This window comes from Dendrobates tinctorius, unplaced genomic scaffold (assembly GCF_039654945.1).
Source record: "Dendrobates tinctorius isolate UK_male_01 unplaced genomic scaffold, ASM3965494v1 ptg000015l, whole genome shotgun sequence".
In the NCBI taxonomy this organism is placed as follows: domain Eukaryota; kingdom Metazoa; phylum Chordata; class Amphibia; order Anura; family Dendrobatidae; genus Dendrobates; species Dendrobates tinctorius.
In genome coordinates, this window is record NW_027361683.1 from 52,217,356 (window position 1) to 52,232,985 (window position 15,630).

General features: G+C 48.0%; 1 protein-coding gene across 10 annotated transcripts in view; it reads right to left on the bottom strand.

Annotated features, from left to right (window-relative positions):
- The window catches only part of HIVEP3 (HIVEP zinc finger 3), a 432,823-nt gene that overhangs the window by 290,089 nt on the left and 127,104 nt on the right, over window positions 1-15,630 (bottom strand). The window lies entirely within an intron of this gene.

The window sequence follows — 15,630 nt, forward strand, 5'->3', positions numbered from 1 at the left end:
CTGGACACGATGGGGGCAGAATGCTGGACACGATGGGGGCAGAATGGGACAGTGAAACACAGGAAGGGGTAGAATGAGATACGGGGCATGATTGGAGACACGGGGAAGAATGGAGATACGGGGCATGATTGGAGACACAGGGGGTAGGATCAAAGACATGGGAGCATGACTGGAGACACTGGGGGCAGGGCAGGAGACAGATCGTGCAGGATCATGGGGCAGGATGGATACGATAGAGACAGATGGGGCGGGATGGGGAGATCATATGGGGCAGAATGGATACTCATGAGGGTGGGATGGGAGAACGTATGGCTGAAGCCAGGAATGAGACACATGGGGGCTAGGATGGGGGATATTATTACCACAGGGTCTAACTAAGGAATATTATTACTGTAGTGATGTGTTTATTTGATTTTTTGAGTATACTGTTTTAAATGGGGGGGGGGCGGTACTGTTACTGTGTAGATCGACACTATGTCGCCTTTTTTTCTTCATGTGATGTAATGTAGAAGTTGGGAAAAATAAATAATGTGTTCTGCAAGCGGAGTGTTATTTCCTGCAGAGACGAACCCTGGCTGGAAGATGTGATGGCGATCTGTGCTGGATGAAAGATGAAAAACAAGATGAAGGACTTCACCTAGGGACGTCACTGGTGAGTTAGTGTGTTACCTATACACTGACACTATACACTGTATAGAGGCCCTGTGTATGTCTTTGATCACTGTATTACCTATACACAGACACTGCATACCAAGTACAGATCTCCTGTGTATAATGGCACTTATGGTGATAGTATCGTGTTTTTTTTATTACTGATCAGTACTATTGTATTCAGTCACTGTGGTGGTAATATGTGGTCTGGTCATGGTGCGGTGGTATTTGTTCCTTGTATGTGATATTATTCGGTCACTGTGGTGGTAATATGAGGTCTGGTCATGGTCTGGCGGTATTTGTTCCTTCTGTTTGGTATTATAGGTCACTATGTGGTCTGGACATGGTGCGGTGGTATTTTTCCCTTGTATGTGCTATTATTGGTCATTTTAAAAATTGAAAAATAAAAATATACCTAAATTGTATCACATATTTTAACAAATATTTAATAGGTTACAGTAGATTAGGGCACGCCCAAAAGAGTCTACCGTGTTATGGTGGCGGCTTAAAAAATCTTTTGGCCAAAACAAAAGATGCCGGCTATATGTGTAATCTGGTGATGGGAACTGTTAATGTGTGATTGGTGAGAAGTGGAGTTTTTCCAAGAGAGAGCGGTGGGACTTTGGACAGTTCGAGGGGTGGAGCCTGGGCAGAGTCTCAAGGGGGCCCTGAAAATTTTACCAGTATGGGGCCCCGAAATTCCTAGTGGCAGCCCTAACAGTGATGATAAAGTGTGCAAAATGTAAAGCACTGCGGAATATGTTAGTGCTATATAAAAATAAAGGTTATTATTATGCATCAGTCCAAGCTTAATGTGGAGTGGTGGCAAAAGAACTTTAGTGAGATCAACTAAACTTTCTGCATCTATGTTCTTGAGTCAAGGTTGCAAAGATGTTCTCATTGACCACAATTTCTGGCTCCAGTGATGAGTCCTATCCCAGCTTTCCCATTCACACAAAATGCATGGGTACTTCATGGATCCTCCTTGCTGCCTAAGGAGCAAAGAGAAAACTTTCAGATCACCACAGATTGACCATCCTTGATCCACGTAGTTAAGTTTCTTGAGAATAAAGTCTAAATTCCCTTATCTTTCCTTCAAGTGCATAGAATGCCCTACAGGCACTGAAGCATACTTGCTGCCATTGTGCAGTAGCACAGCTTTCACACTTTTTTGGATGAATCAATTTTTCCATCAGCCCAGGAACATTACTGCAATGAACTAGAGAAAAGTCTTAAGAAAACTATGGAAGCAATTCTTTTTCTCTGATTCTGTACTATGAAAAACAGATGCTAGGAGATAGCAGACTCTATTCCTTTAGTCTAGAGCCTAAAATTTATGCAGAATGTTTGGAAGGTCCAAGTCCCTGACTTGGCACAGGGTGAACCACTGACTGGAAGTCCAGGTATATAATCGCCTTATTTTTAATCCCTCCACATTTCACATACCAAAGTATCAGTCATTATTATGATTTTGCGGTTCCCTCCAAATCATAAGCATGACAAAATGAAAGCACTCTTTCTTCCCTTTAGACCACTGTCATTGTGTAGAAGAACTAACAGAACATGCGACGTGTAGCACCCTAGTTTTACACCAAAGTACACATAATACACTTTTCTAAGACAACCCCTGTAGCCATTTCGATAATGTTAGAAACAAAAGCTTAATCCACCACAACCACTAAATACTGAAAGAAATCGTGGTAAGCATACCACCAGACTCTTATAAATTGTCTAAAAGAGAATCTATCTTTACCCCATATCAACCAATCACAGCAGAGACTCAGTTCTTATATTGCTGAGATAAAATGAAACCTGTGCTTTGATTACCACACTCCTTGGAAGCTGGGTTAAGAAAATCTTGTCTGCCCACAGCAGCTAATCGCAACACAGCGTCCATTAATTTCTAACCACTATGACACAAATTCATCCACAAAAGGTCACGCAAAGGGGTAAAAGTACGGCGTATGAAAAATCCTATAGTTTGTGAAAATACTGTACGTCACGGATTTCTTTTAATATTTTTACTGAGTTCAGCAATTGAAAATTTTCTAAAAACCACCTCTTACTTTTTGAACAATTTTACGCTTGCAGACCTGTGTTATTTGTGTGTGGAACAACCCATTTAAGGGCAGCTATTCACATGCTATCTAAACATGTAATCAATGTGGCCAATAACGGACCTCAACATATACACAGATTGAAACAGAGTGTTTGGAATTGGAGGGCTACAGGAAGCGGAGCATCAATGACTTGAAAGATCAAGTACTGATTGTTTTTCAAAATTCCCAGTGTTGTGGAAAACAGGATTTTGGTTGCTTACCATAAAATCTGTTTCTCAGAGTCTTCATTGAGGGACACAGGAACAGTGGGTGTGTGCTGCTATCACTAGGAGGTTGACACTATGCCATGAAAAAAAAAAAGTTAACTCCGCCTCCGCAGTATACACCCCTCCAACCGGCTGTAGGACAATTAGTGAAAAAGCAGGAGGAGGAGACATTATCATGTACGCCATCATACAGTATATTCTTTACAAGTAACAAAATCATGGGAGGGCGCTGTGTCCCCCAAAGAAGACTCTGAGAAACAGATTTTATGGTAAACAACCAAAATCCTGTTTTCGCTTTCATCTCATTGGGGGATACAGGAACCGTGGGACATCCAAAAGCAGTCCCTGGGGTGGGAGAAGACAGAAACTTCTTTCAGTTCGGAGAACTCACCACTGCCACCTGCAAGATTCTTCTGCCTAGGCTGGCGTCCGCTGAAGCATAGGTATGGACCTTATAGAACCTTGAAAAGGTATGCACAGACGACCATGTGGCTGCCTTGCACAACTGCATGGCTGATGCTCTATTGTGTACCGCCCATGAGGCGCCCACTGCCCGGGTTGAATGGGCCTAGACCCCAGCAGGGGACACAGTCCTTCACTCGGTAGGCTTCCAGAATTGCCATTCTGATCCAGCGGTCAATTGTTGCCTTAGAGGCCGGCAGGTCTCTTCTCACCCCATTGGGGATAACAAAGCGCGAGTCTGCCTTCCTCAAGGGTGCGGTCCTGCCCGGAGAGACCCTTATCACCCTGACCAGGTCTAGCTTATTCAAAGAACGCTCCAGAGGATGGGTTGGAGCGAGACAAAATGACGGAAGGATTATATCCTCATTCAGGTGGAAGGCCGATACCACCTTGGGAAGAAAGTTAGGAGGAGGCCGGAAAACAACGGACAATGCTGCTAATTCTGAAACCCGCCTAATAGAGGTGATGGCTACGAGAAATACCACCTTCCAGGACACCAAAGACATGGGAGCTTCCTGGAGGGGTTCAAAGGGTGAATCTGTCAAGGCTTCCAAGACCAAGTTAAGATCCCATAGAGCCACTGGGGGTCTATAAGGAGGGGCTGTATGTGCCACCCCTTGCAGAAAGGTCTTAACCTGTAAGCGGGAGGCCAAATTTCTTTGAAAAAGAATAGGAGAGAGCAGATACCTGGCCCATCAAAGAACTTAGGGCCAGACCAGCATCTAACCCTGCCCGGAGAAAAGCTAGGACAGATGGTAGGGAACAGGGCATAGGTTTGATGTGATTAGACTCACATCAGCCAAAATAGGCCTTCCAGGCTCGATAATAGACTCTGGAAGAGGATGGCTTCCTAGCCTGGATCATTGTATTAATGACTCGGTCCGAAAATCCCGCTGCTCTCAGTATTGTGGTTTCAACGGCCATGCTGTCAAATTGAGCAACCGAGTATTCGGGTGGTAAAACAGCCCCTAGAGATCTGGTCTGTCAGGGAGTCTCCAGGGGGTGCATGCGAGAAGATTGATAATTTCTGTGAATCAGGCCCTCCTGGGCCAGTGCGGAGCGATCAATATGACTGGCACCCCTTCTGCCTTGATCTTCTTTAGCAGTCTGGGCAGGAGAGGAAGGGGAGGGAACAGGTAAGGGAGTCTGAACTGTGTCCAGGGAATGACCAGCGCGTCGACCCCTATTGCTAGAGGATCGCTGTATCTTGAGACAAACTGTTGGACCCTTCTGTTCTGTCGCGACGCCAGAAGGTTCACGTCTGGAGTCCCTCATAGCCGGCATAGCTGAAGGAACACGTCCTGATGTAAGGACCATTCTCCTGCCGCAAGCTCCTCCCGACTGAGGTAGTCAGCGGCTGTGTTGTCTGTGCCGGGAATGTAAACTGCTGAAATTTCCGGAATTATGGTTTCTGCCCAGTTGAAGATTCTGGATACCTCGGCCAGTGCGCGGGGACTCCTAGTTCCCCCTTGGTGATTGATGTATGCCACCACTGTGGCATTGTCCGTTTGAATCCGGACTGGCTAGTTGTTGAGGTATCTTTCCAAATGTAGGAGTGCTAGAAAGACCGCCCTCAGTTCTAGAATGTTGATTGATAGTGAGGATTCTCGCCTTGACCATCGCCCCTGGACCGTCAGGTGACGGAATACCGCACCCCAGCCAAGGAGACTGGCATCTGTAGTTATCACCTGCCAGTGGACAGGGGGAAAAGGCTGTCCCAGATGAACGAGGGGGGAGGTCAGCCACCACTTGAGGGACTCCCTGGTCTGAATGGAAGGGAGGAAGGGGCAATCCAGGGAAGAGATGGACCTGTCTCACTGAAGGAGGATGTTCCTCTGCAGTATCCTGGAACAGAACAGGGCAAAGGATATTGCCTGTGAGGCTGCCACCATACTCCCCAGGACTCTCATGGCAGCGCGAAAGGATAGAAGCCGGAATTTTAACAGAGAGCCAATTCCCTTCTGGAGGGTAATCCACTTTCTTTCTGGGAGAAAGACCCTCGAGCGGCGGGTGTTCATTATCATCCCTAAGAATACTAGGCGTTGTGTTGGCATTAGGTGAGATTTCTCCCTGTTTACGATCCAACCAAATCGGGACAGCGTGTTTAAAACCACTGCTAGGTTTTCCTGGGCCTAAGCGAAGGAGGGCGCTTTGACGAGAATATTGTCGAGATATGGTACTAATATTAAGCCTCTGACCCTTAATATAGCTACCATCGCTGCCATAATCTTTGTAAAAATTCTGGGGGCTGTTGACAAATGGCAGGGCCACAAACTGGAAATGCTGCTTTTGGACAGCAAAACGCAGAAACCTTTGATGTCCCCGAAAAATGGGGACGTGCAAGTAGGCGTCCCGAACATCTACGGAACATAGGAATTCCCGATCCTCCATAGACATAATTACCGATCGAATCGACTCCATCTTGAAATGGCGTAAGCGGACCCATTTGTTTAGCCTTTTGAGGTCTAGTAAGGGACGAACTGAGCCATTCTTTTTTGGTATCACACACAGGTTTGAATAAAAGCCGGTAAAACGTTCTTGCTCGGGAACAGGGACGATTACTCCTACGTTGAGGAGTCGATTGCCCCAAAAAAACCTAGAGCCATAGCAGCGTCTTTTGGAGGTTGCGACAGAAAGAAACAGTCTCGCGGAAGCGCGTTGAAGTCTAACTTGCATCCTGTGGATACCACCTCCTTTACCCAGATATCCTCTACTGAACTCTGCCAGACATCTCTGAAGAGGATAAGGCAGCCTCCTAGTCTAAGAGAGGTACTGGGAAGGGAGTTGGATTCCTTGCCGGCGTCAGGCAGAAGTGGCTCTGCTCGGCCCTGACCTGGTAGCTCTGCTGTTGGAACTGCGGGAATGCCATGAAGGGGTGGCCCGAAAGGATACCCTCCTCCTGTCTCTAGGTGCTTGTGACCTCTGTGGGACCTGAGCATAAGCGCCTGTCACTGGGGTACGGCAAAAGGGCTGAGCCCTACATTTGAAAACATATCGACGAGGCTTGGCCTGAGGGAGAAGGGAGCTTGTACCCCCCGTTGCATCCTTAATGATTTGATCTAACATTGACCCAAAGAGTCGGGCACCCTGAAATGTAGATTGGTCAGCGATTTCTTTGAGGACAAATCAGCCTGCCAAGTCTTTAGCCAGACCGCCCACCGGATGGCTACCATGCTACTTGATGCTTGAGCTGCGCAAGACGCGGCATCCAGGGCTGCTGATACCATATACCTCCCGGCATGAGAGATTTGATCTGCGAACTCCGCCAGTTCCGCTGGTGGTTCCCCAGCCAATATGCCCTGTCTAAGCTGTTTGGTCCATTCTGTAACGGACTTAGCGACCCAGGTTGAGGCAAAGGCTGGACACAATGTAGCGGCTGCTGCCTCAAAGGCGGATTTTGCCAAGGATTCTATCTTCCTATCATTGGGATCCTTTAGGGCTGCCCCACTGGCGAGTGGGAGGACTGTATTGGTAGAGAGTCTGGACACTGGTGGATCCACCGAAGGGGAGGCGGTCCAGTTGGCGGGGAGATCTGGAGGGAAAGAATATAGAATCCCAAAACGACTTCCCCTCTGAAACCGCCTTGTTGTTTTTTCCCTTTCCCTGGCCAACACTTCCTCAAATCCTTGTGGGAGGTGAAGACCCTAGATGGTGACTTATGACGCTTAAATGAAAAAACCTGATCTTTAGGTTTTGATGTAGCGTCCCTAATGTTAAAGGTCTCATTGACTGCGGCAATGAGGCCCTGAACCATATCCTTGACGCCTCTGGACTGTTCTGGCCCGTACTCAGAACCCTCCTCTGAGTGTGTCTCTGATAATGCCTCGCCTGATTCTGGGGATGAGGACCGGGAGGAGGCAGACGGCCAAAGGATTTCTGGTCGTGAGATGGAGTGAGAAGGGGACCTGGGTTGGTGGTCCTGTCTAAACCTTTTATGGCCTCTAGAAGGCCCAAAAGGAGGCTCCTTTCATGCTCCTGTGTCCACTGGAGTCTGAAAGTGGCAATCTGACAAGCACCGTTACCAAAGTCTGTGATACCTTGGTAAGGTCGGCCACAAACTTAGATATGGAAGAGGCCCATCCTGGACACTCACTGTCTCCCGTGGCGATGGATGTCCCCTGGGCGGCAGGCAGGGTGGCTTCCTCCTGCTCAGGGATAATGCGAGAGCTCTGACAGGTAAGGCGGGGGGGCTGCGCCTGCTCTCTAGCGTAGGTGACACCGTGGGTCTGCTGCAATCTGAGTAGAGAGGCGAGGACTGACCTGAAGGAAGCCTGACATTGCATTTGGTACATACAAAATATTTGACCAAGGTCGCTGAAGTGGATGAGGAGCGGAACTGCTCTCCCTTGGGCATACTGACATGCTTTACCTGGTGCCGACCGTCGGGGGTAGAAAGCGGAGTGAGGGAGCAACCTGTAGTGCAGTACTCACATACCCATGACCTGTGTCCCCGCCACAGCTGCCGCCCGAAGGCTGAGGAGGGAGGGAGAGGGAGGGAGAGAGGGAGGGAGGGAGAGAGGGAGAGAGGGAAAAAGAGGTGAACAGCCCCAGCTGCCTAGAAGCTTTATGAAATCCCCGCCCGGAAGCGGTGGGCGGGGCCCTGCTCCAGCCTCCTGGAGCACCAAGATGGCTCCTGTACAGGAAGAGGAAGCCGAGGGGCGGAGCCTGCCAGAAGCCGAAATCTAGCGTTGGCCGTGCTGGGCTCCTGCTGGAGCCCAGGGCCATAACGCTGCCACGGAAGGAGGCTCTATATTTAGTTTAAGAGCCAACACTTACTTTCATGTAAGTGTTGGCTCTTAAACTAAATATAGAGCCATGGCCTGCAAGCCCGAGCGCTGATTAGAGCGGTCACATTCAGCCTAGGGTGGCTGGTGAGCAGAATATAAAATGCTGCAGCCTCTTACCTCCAGTTCACCTCGTAACAGGGGTCAGTTATCTGCATGAAAAGATTGCTGTCCCAAACCTTTTCTGTAGGGCGTCTCTCTCGTCTCTCGATCATCAGGCTCTGGCGGGCGAGTGATGGGAGACAAAGGTCAGGAATAGTAGCGGCCACCTGAACACGAGTCCTGTGTTAGGGGTTAGGGTCCTGCCAGTGGGTTTCATTAGGATACATGGCGGCAGTACACGCTGTACTCATAATCCCGGTGTGGGAATACAGATGTAGCAGATCTACTCTGTATCCCTCCATACCTGAAAAGGAACGACGCACATTGAGGTAGGCATGGGTCTGCGACAGACCCCTGTCCACCTCCTGCTGACACTAAGCAAAACTGATTGTCCTACAGCCGGTCGGAGGGGTGTATACTGCGGAGGCGGCGTTAACATTTTTTTTTCATGGCATAGTGTCAACCTCCTAGTGAAAGCAGCACACACCCACGGTTCCTGTGTCCCCCAATGAGATGAAAGAGAAAAAAAGGTTTTCTTCTTTTAACTCCTTTCTGACATGTCGTAATAATATGTCCTTGTGTCTTGGGCCTATTTGACCAGGGATGGATTATTACATCATCGTGATCGGCTTCGCACACGTGCTTGGGTGTCATTTCCCTTCTTGATAAAAGCGCGTCAGGATCATGTCTGGCTCCTCGACATACTCACTTACATCATGGGTAAACACTGATGTATATAATTGTACTGTTTTTTCTGACTTGCAATATTACCATGATACTTTGAATGAATACCCTGTAGCAGGTCTCAGATGGTCTGGTCCCTGATACTATGTGCATCATGGCAACATAGATATATTGAAATTGCACTTTCTTTGATTATTCATATGCTGCTGCCATGGTGCACATGTGTCTTTATGATCCGCTTGTTCCATGACTACTACCATGATGTTTACTATGACTGCATATGTATCACTATTTATGCCTTGGACCCATGCTTCTTACTAGGGTCATTTGTCCTTTTCTGCTACTTTTCGGGAATAGTGTTGTTTTCAATATGTATTCATAATGGTTTAATAAACTTTTTTTTTATACTTTTTACACTTTTTATATCACTCCAATTTTTTTATCTTATATTATTATTTATTTATATAGCACCATTGATTCCATGGTGCTGTACATGAGAAGGGGTTACATACAAATTACAGATATCACTTACAGGAAACAAACTAACAATGACAGACTGATACAGAGGGGAGAGAGGACCCTGCTGTCATGATCCAGGTTGGATTATGACAGATTTTGCACAAGTAACCTTTTTTTTTTCCTTTAGGCTGTTTGCTTAAAGTTGGTTTTGCCCCCGGTGGCCATTAGGGTCATTACACTGTGGTTGTTTTAGTTCTAGTTTTGCCCCCGGTGGCCGTTAGGGTCATTGCACTCTGGTTACTTTAGTTTAGTTGCCCCCGGTGGCCGCTAGTGTTACTGCACGTGATAATGAAGCAGGTGTGATTCCCTGGCTGCTAACTATAAAGGAGTTGCAGGTGGTCTCACTCACTATTGGTGATATTGCTCATTTCCAACCAAGTCTGGTGAAGGAAGGAACTTCAGAGAGAAGTTCCTGGCAGCTCAGGGGAGCACTGGTGTAATAGCTTCAGGCGGAAGCTGAATTCAGTTGTCGAGCTTCAGGGGTGAAGCTGAACTTTGGTGTCGTACTCTGTTGCTGGGAGCAATAGTAACAGAGCTAAGCTAAGTGGTGTTTTTCCCTGTTAGTTACTTTCCTTGTGTGTGTATTAGTGCAGTGGTGGGATTAGTTTCTGCACCGTCCAATTCATTAGAAAGGAATAGGTGCAGGGCGAGCTAGGGATTTGAGGTATCCAGCTCGTCGCCAGGTGCAGAACCTGCCTAGGGATCGTCAGGAGTGTAGGGACACTGACTCAGGGGAGTGCAGAAGGTCTCCACGTCCCCGTTCCCTATTGCAGGGCCCTCCATTGTAACGGTTTCCCCGGTGTTTCCCTTAACTCTGTTTAAATTCGCCCTGCTGGAGGCGGTGTATCCAGGTTCACGGGTGTTATAGAAATTCGCCCTGCTGGAGGCGGTGTATCCAGTCACACGTGACATTACACCTGCCCTTTTGGGCTTACATGCTACAGGATGGTGGGGAAGTAGACAGTAGGTTGGTGGGTTGCAGCAGTTCCGGTGTTGGTTGAGGTGATATCACCGGTAGTGGTGAGAGAGAAGGAGGTAGCGGGGTCACTGCAGGCTTTCTTGAAGAGGTGGGTTTTCAGGTTTCGTCTGAAGGATCCAAATGTGGTTGATAGTCGGACTTGTTGGGGCAAAGAATTCCAGAGAATAGGGGCTATTCGGGAGAAGACTTGGAGGCGGTTGGGTGAGGAGCGAATAAGTTTGGAGAGAAAGGTCTTGGGAGGACCGGAGATTACGTGAGGGAAGGTATCAGGAGACTAGTTCAGAGACATATGGGGGAGACAGGTTATAGATGGCCTTGTAGGTCAGTATTAGTAATTTGAACTGGATACGCTGAGGGAATGGGAGCCAGTGAAGAGATTTGCAGAGGGGAGAAGCGGAGGAGTAGCGAGGAGAGAGATGAATTAGTCGGGCGGTAGAGTTAAGGATGGACTGGAGAGGTGCGAGGGTGTTAGCAGGGAGACCACAGAAAAGAATGTTGCAGTAGTCAAGGCGGGAGATGATGAGGACATTTTAGTAGATTGAGGGTGGAGGAAAGGACGGATTCTGGAAATATTTTTGAGCTGGAGGCGACAGGAGGTAGAAAGAGCTTGGATGTGTGGTTTAAAGGACAGGGCAGAGACAAAGGTTGCTGCGAGGCAGCGGACTTCCAGTATTGGGGAAAGTGTGATGTCATTAACTGTTATACCTAGGTCGGGTAAGGAAGATCTGTGAGATGGAGGAAAAATGAGGAGTTCAGATTTGTCCACATTGAGCTTGAGGAAGCAAGAGGAGAAGAAGGAGGATATGGCTGATAGACACTCTGGGATTCTGGACAGCAGAGAGGTGATGTCTGGGCCAGAGAGGTAGATCTGAGTGTCATCAGCATAAAGGTGGTAGTGAAATCCGTGGGACTTTATGAGTTACCCCAGACCAAGTGTATAGATTGAGAAGAGTAGGGGTCCTAAAACAGAGCCTTGGGGGACTCCAACAGAGGGAGGATGGGATGAGGAGGTGGTGTGGGAGTGGGAGATGCTGAATGTGCGGTTGGAAAGGTATGAGGAGATCCAGGATAGGGCAAGGCTTTTGATGCCAAAGGAGGAGAGGATCTGTAGTAGGAGGCAGTGGTCAACTGTGTCGAATGCAGAGGACAGGTCTAGAAGCAGGCGTATAGAGTATTGTCCATTTGATTTGGCTGTAAGTAGGTCGTTAGTAATTTTGGTCAGGGCTGTCTCAGTGGAGTGATGGGGGCGGAAACCAGATTGTAAATTGTCAAAGAGCAAGTTAGATGATAGGTGGGAGGAAAGTTCAGCGTGGATGTGCTGTTCCAGGAGTTTGGAAGCGAATGGGAGCAACGATATTGGGCGATAGCTGGACATAGCGGTTGGGTCGAGGGTTGGCGTTTTAAGGATAGGCGTGATTGTGGCATGTTTGAGAGCAGAAGGGAAGGTACCGGACGTTAGCGATAGGTTGAAGAGGTAGGTTAGGGATGGGATAAGTGTGGTGGTGAGGTTGGAGAGGAGGTGGGATGGGATGGGGTCGAGTGCACAGGTTGTGAGGTGCGATTTGGAGAAGGGACAATTAAGCTCCCCTTCAGTGATGTTGGAGAGTGAGGTTATGGGGTTTGGGCATTGGTCTGGTATACAAAGGGGCTGTGGTGGTTGAGTGATGAAGACTTGCCTTGTTTGGTCAATCTTGTTTTTGAAGTGTGTGGCAAAGTCCTCGGCAGAGATGAGGGAGGTTGGAGGAGGCAGTGGTGGGCGGAGGAGGGAGTTAAAAGTTTTGAATAACTGTTTGGGGTTGTAAGATAGGGAAGATACAAGGGTTGTGAAGTAGGCCTGTTTAGCAGAGGTGAGGGCAGATTTGAAATCGAGTGTTGCCTGTTTGAATGTTGTGAAGTCATCTTGCGAATTTGTTTTCTTCCAGCGCCACTCTGCAATCCTGGACACTTGTCGGAGCTTTTTAGTGGTGTTATTGTGCAAGGGTTGTCTGTTGATACATCGCATTCTGCCATGAACGAGAGGGGCAACTGCGTCAATAGCTGATGCGAGAGTGGCATGGTAGAAAGCAGTGGCACCGTCTGTGTCATGGAGTGAGGATATGGATGCCAGTGGTAGAATAGAGTCAGAGAGCGCGTGGGTGTCTAGATGTGCAAGGTTTCTGCGGGGGTGCGCGTGTTGCTGGACATGGGTGCCAGGTGAGGAGGACAGGGATGAGAAAGTGAGTAGATGGTGGTCAGATAGAGGGAGAGGGGAGGTGGTGAAGTTAGAAAGAGAGCAGAGACGGGTGAAGACCAGGTCTAATGTGTGTCCATCTGTGTGGGTGGCTGAGGTGGACCAATGAGTAAGTCCAAAGGATGAAGTAAGGGACAGGAATTTGTAGGCTGCTGACTGAAGGGTATCAGTGGGGATGTTGAAGTCACCCATGATGACAGTGGGAATGTCAGTTGAAAGAAAGTGAAGAAGCCAGGTAGAGAATTGGTCAATGAAGGCAGTGGTCGGGCCCGGAGGTCTGTATATGACGGCCTCTTGGAGGCTGAAGGGAGAGTAGATGCGGACAGAGTGGACTTCAAAAGAGGGGAGGATTATGGAGGGAAGAGGTGGGATTGGGTTAAAGGTGCAGTTGAAAGGAGAAGACCCACTCCTCCACTGTGTCTGTTGCCAGGGCGAGGAGTGTGGGAAAAGTGGAGGCCACCGTAACACAGCGCAGCAGGGGAGGCGGTGTCAGAGGGTGTCAGCCATGTTTCTGTGAGGCCGAGGAAGGCAAGATTGTGAGAGAGAAAGAGGTCATGAATCACATGGAGCTTATTGCAGATGGAGCGGACATTCCAAAGTGCTCCCGAGAGAGGGAGCAGGGGGTTGGGTGTCAATGGCACAGGTTTTAAGTTGCAAAGATTGTGGTAGTTCTTATTAGATAGGGAGCGATATGAAGAGGAAGTAATGGGGGGGTATGAGCTGTGGGGGTCCAGGATCGGGAGATGTGTCGCCAGCAGTGAGGAGAAGCAGAGAAAGGGAGAGCAGATGGGAGAAGGAGAGTGGGCAGCTTGTTTTATGTTTCATTCGGACAGATTTGAGGTTGAGGAGCAGTTCAGCAGAGGAGGTCAGGTGGGGAGGAAAGAGGGAAGAGGAGATGATTATTTGGTTAGAGGGTGCTAGGGTTTGGGGATAGCGAAGGAGAGTGAGGACTAAAGGAGTAAACACTGTGAGGGCATATGTAAACATGTTGAAGAAATAAGATAGGTTAAAAGAAAAGCTAAGTCCAAGTAATAAGAAGGGCTTACTCAGCAGACATACCCAAAAGAGACAGGTAGATAGTGTGGGGTCCTGACTCCTGCCGAGACTAAATGCCGTAGTAATAACTGCATCTTCACGATACTTTTGCTGCAGTGATACTTATGCTGCAGGGAGACACGTTCCTGACCCGCACACGTGCCCCCCTAGGCGGCATCTGAATATATAGGACTGAGTAGAGGATCAGGTGAGAGGGATTGTGGGAAATGATTTGGAATAAATTACCAATTGCCTAGCACACCAGGGGATGTTAGGGTACCGTTACACCTAGCGATGCACCAGCGATCCCGACCAGCGATATGACGCGGTCAGGATCGCTGGTGCATCGCTAGGTGGTTGCTAGTGAGCTGCCACAGGCAGATCTCACCAGCGACATCGCTGGGGACGGGGATAGCTACTTACCTGTCAGACGCGGCGATCCTGTGTCCTCCCGCCCGGCTCCACGCGTCGCTCGTCGGCGCCACAGGAAGCGCCGCAGGAAGTGACCGACGAGGAATGGTCCAGGAGCTTCTCGCGCGATCAGCGATAACCAGCGGGGGAGCCGGTCGGAGGCAAGTATCACATGCGATATCACAGTGTGTAACGGGGGCTTTAGACAATCAAAGGCACAGGACCTGGCTACATCCATATGCTAGTAACATCTTACACCTGATAACATCTCTATTGGCCCCAACATGGCTATACAGCAGTAAGTATTGAGTTCAATGCAACAAAAGAATTTAGCAAACATTCAGTAGGCACTGTTATATACCATTAAATGAAAGGTTGCACTAGATGACAGCAAACAGGAGTATACAAATACTATCCATATTTAATTACATGGGGAAATATAAATGTTTGATGAAGCTATTACGCTCCCAACTATGTGACATTCATGTAATCTCAGAGTTTGTTTATAGAGTCCAGTGTAACTCTGCTGCCTTATTATAGTGAATGGATTCATCTGAATCACGTCACTTAAGAGATTTAGATGGAAACCTCAAAGTAAGTGCTCCACGTAGAGCACATGACAAATGTGATCCCAAACGTTACGTAAAATGTTCCCAATAAAAGCTCCACAAAAAAATCAAGTCCCCTCTCAGGCCTGTCATCTGTAAACTGAAATCTAGGGGGCTTCCACATTACTGGTAGCACAATGAAAGATGAGAGCCCGCCTAACTTACGGGTGCATGCCTCCAGAAGCACAGGCTGGGCATAACGTACTGGTGACTCCAGTGTTCTAGTCACTACAACAATAGTTCGCAATTTTCACTCTGCAACATTCATTGCTGCTTGTTTCTGGAAAATACCCATGGAGTCAAAATCGTCACTACAACTGTAGATAAATTCCCCAAGGAGTTTCCGAGATGGGGTCACTTGAGGGGGAAGGGATTCTGCTCTTCTAGCAATTAGGGGCTCTGTATATGGAGTCTGCAAACTGTTCTAGGAAAATATGCTCTCCAGGAGGCAAATAGTACAGATTTTCTTTTTTAATTTTTTTTTCATGGCTCAACGTTATAAACTTCTGTGAAGCACTGTTGGGTTCAAGCTGCTCACCACACATCTAAATACATTCCATGAGCGGTCTAGATTCCAAAATGGGGTCACTTGTGAAGGGTTTCCACTGTTTATGCACATCAGGGGCTCTCCAAACGGGACAAGATGATATTGTAATGATTCCAGGAAATGTTACTTTCAAAAAGTCAAATGGCGCTCCTTCCCTTCCGAGCTCTGCCGTGCACCCAAACGGTGGTTTTCTCCCTTATTTGGGGTATCGGCATGCTCAAGAAAAACTACAGAACAAGTTTAAATTTTTAAAAAATGGATCGGAAGTAAATTTTTTATGAAAAAAAAAGTT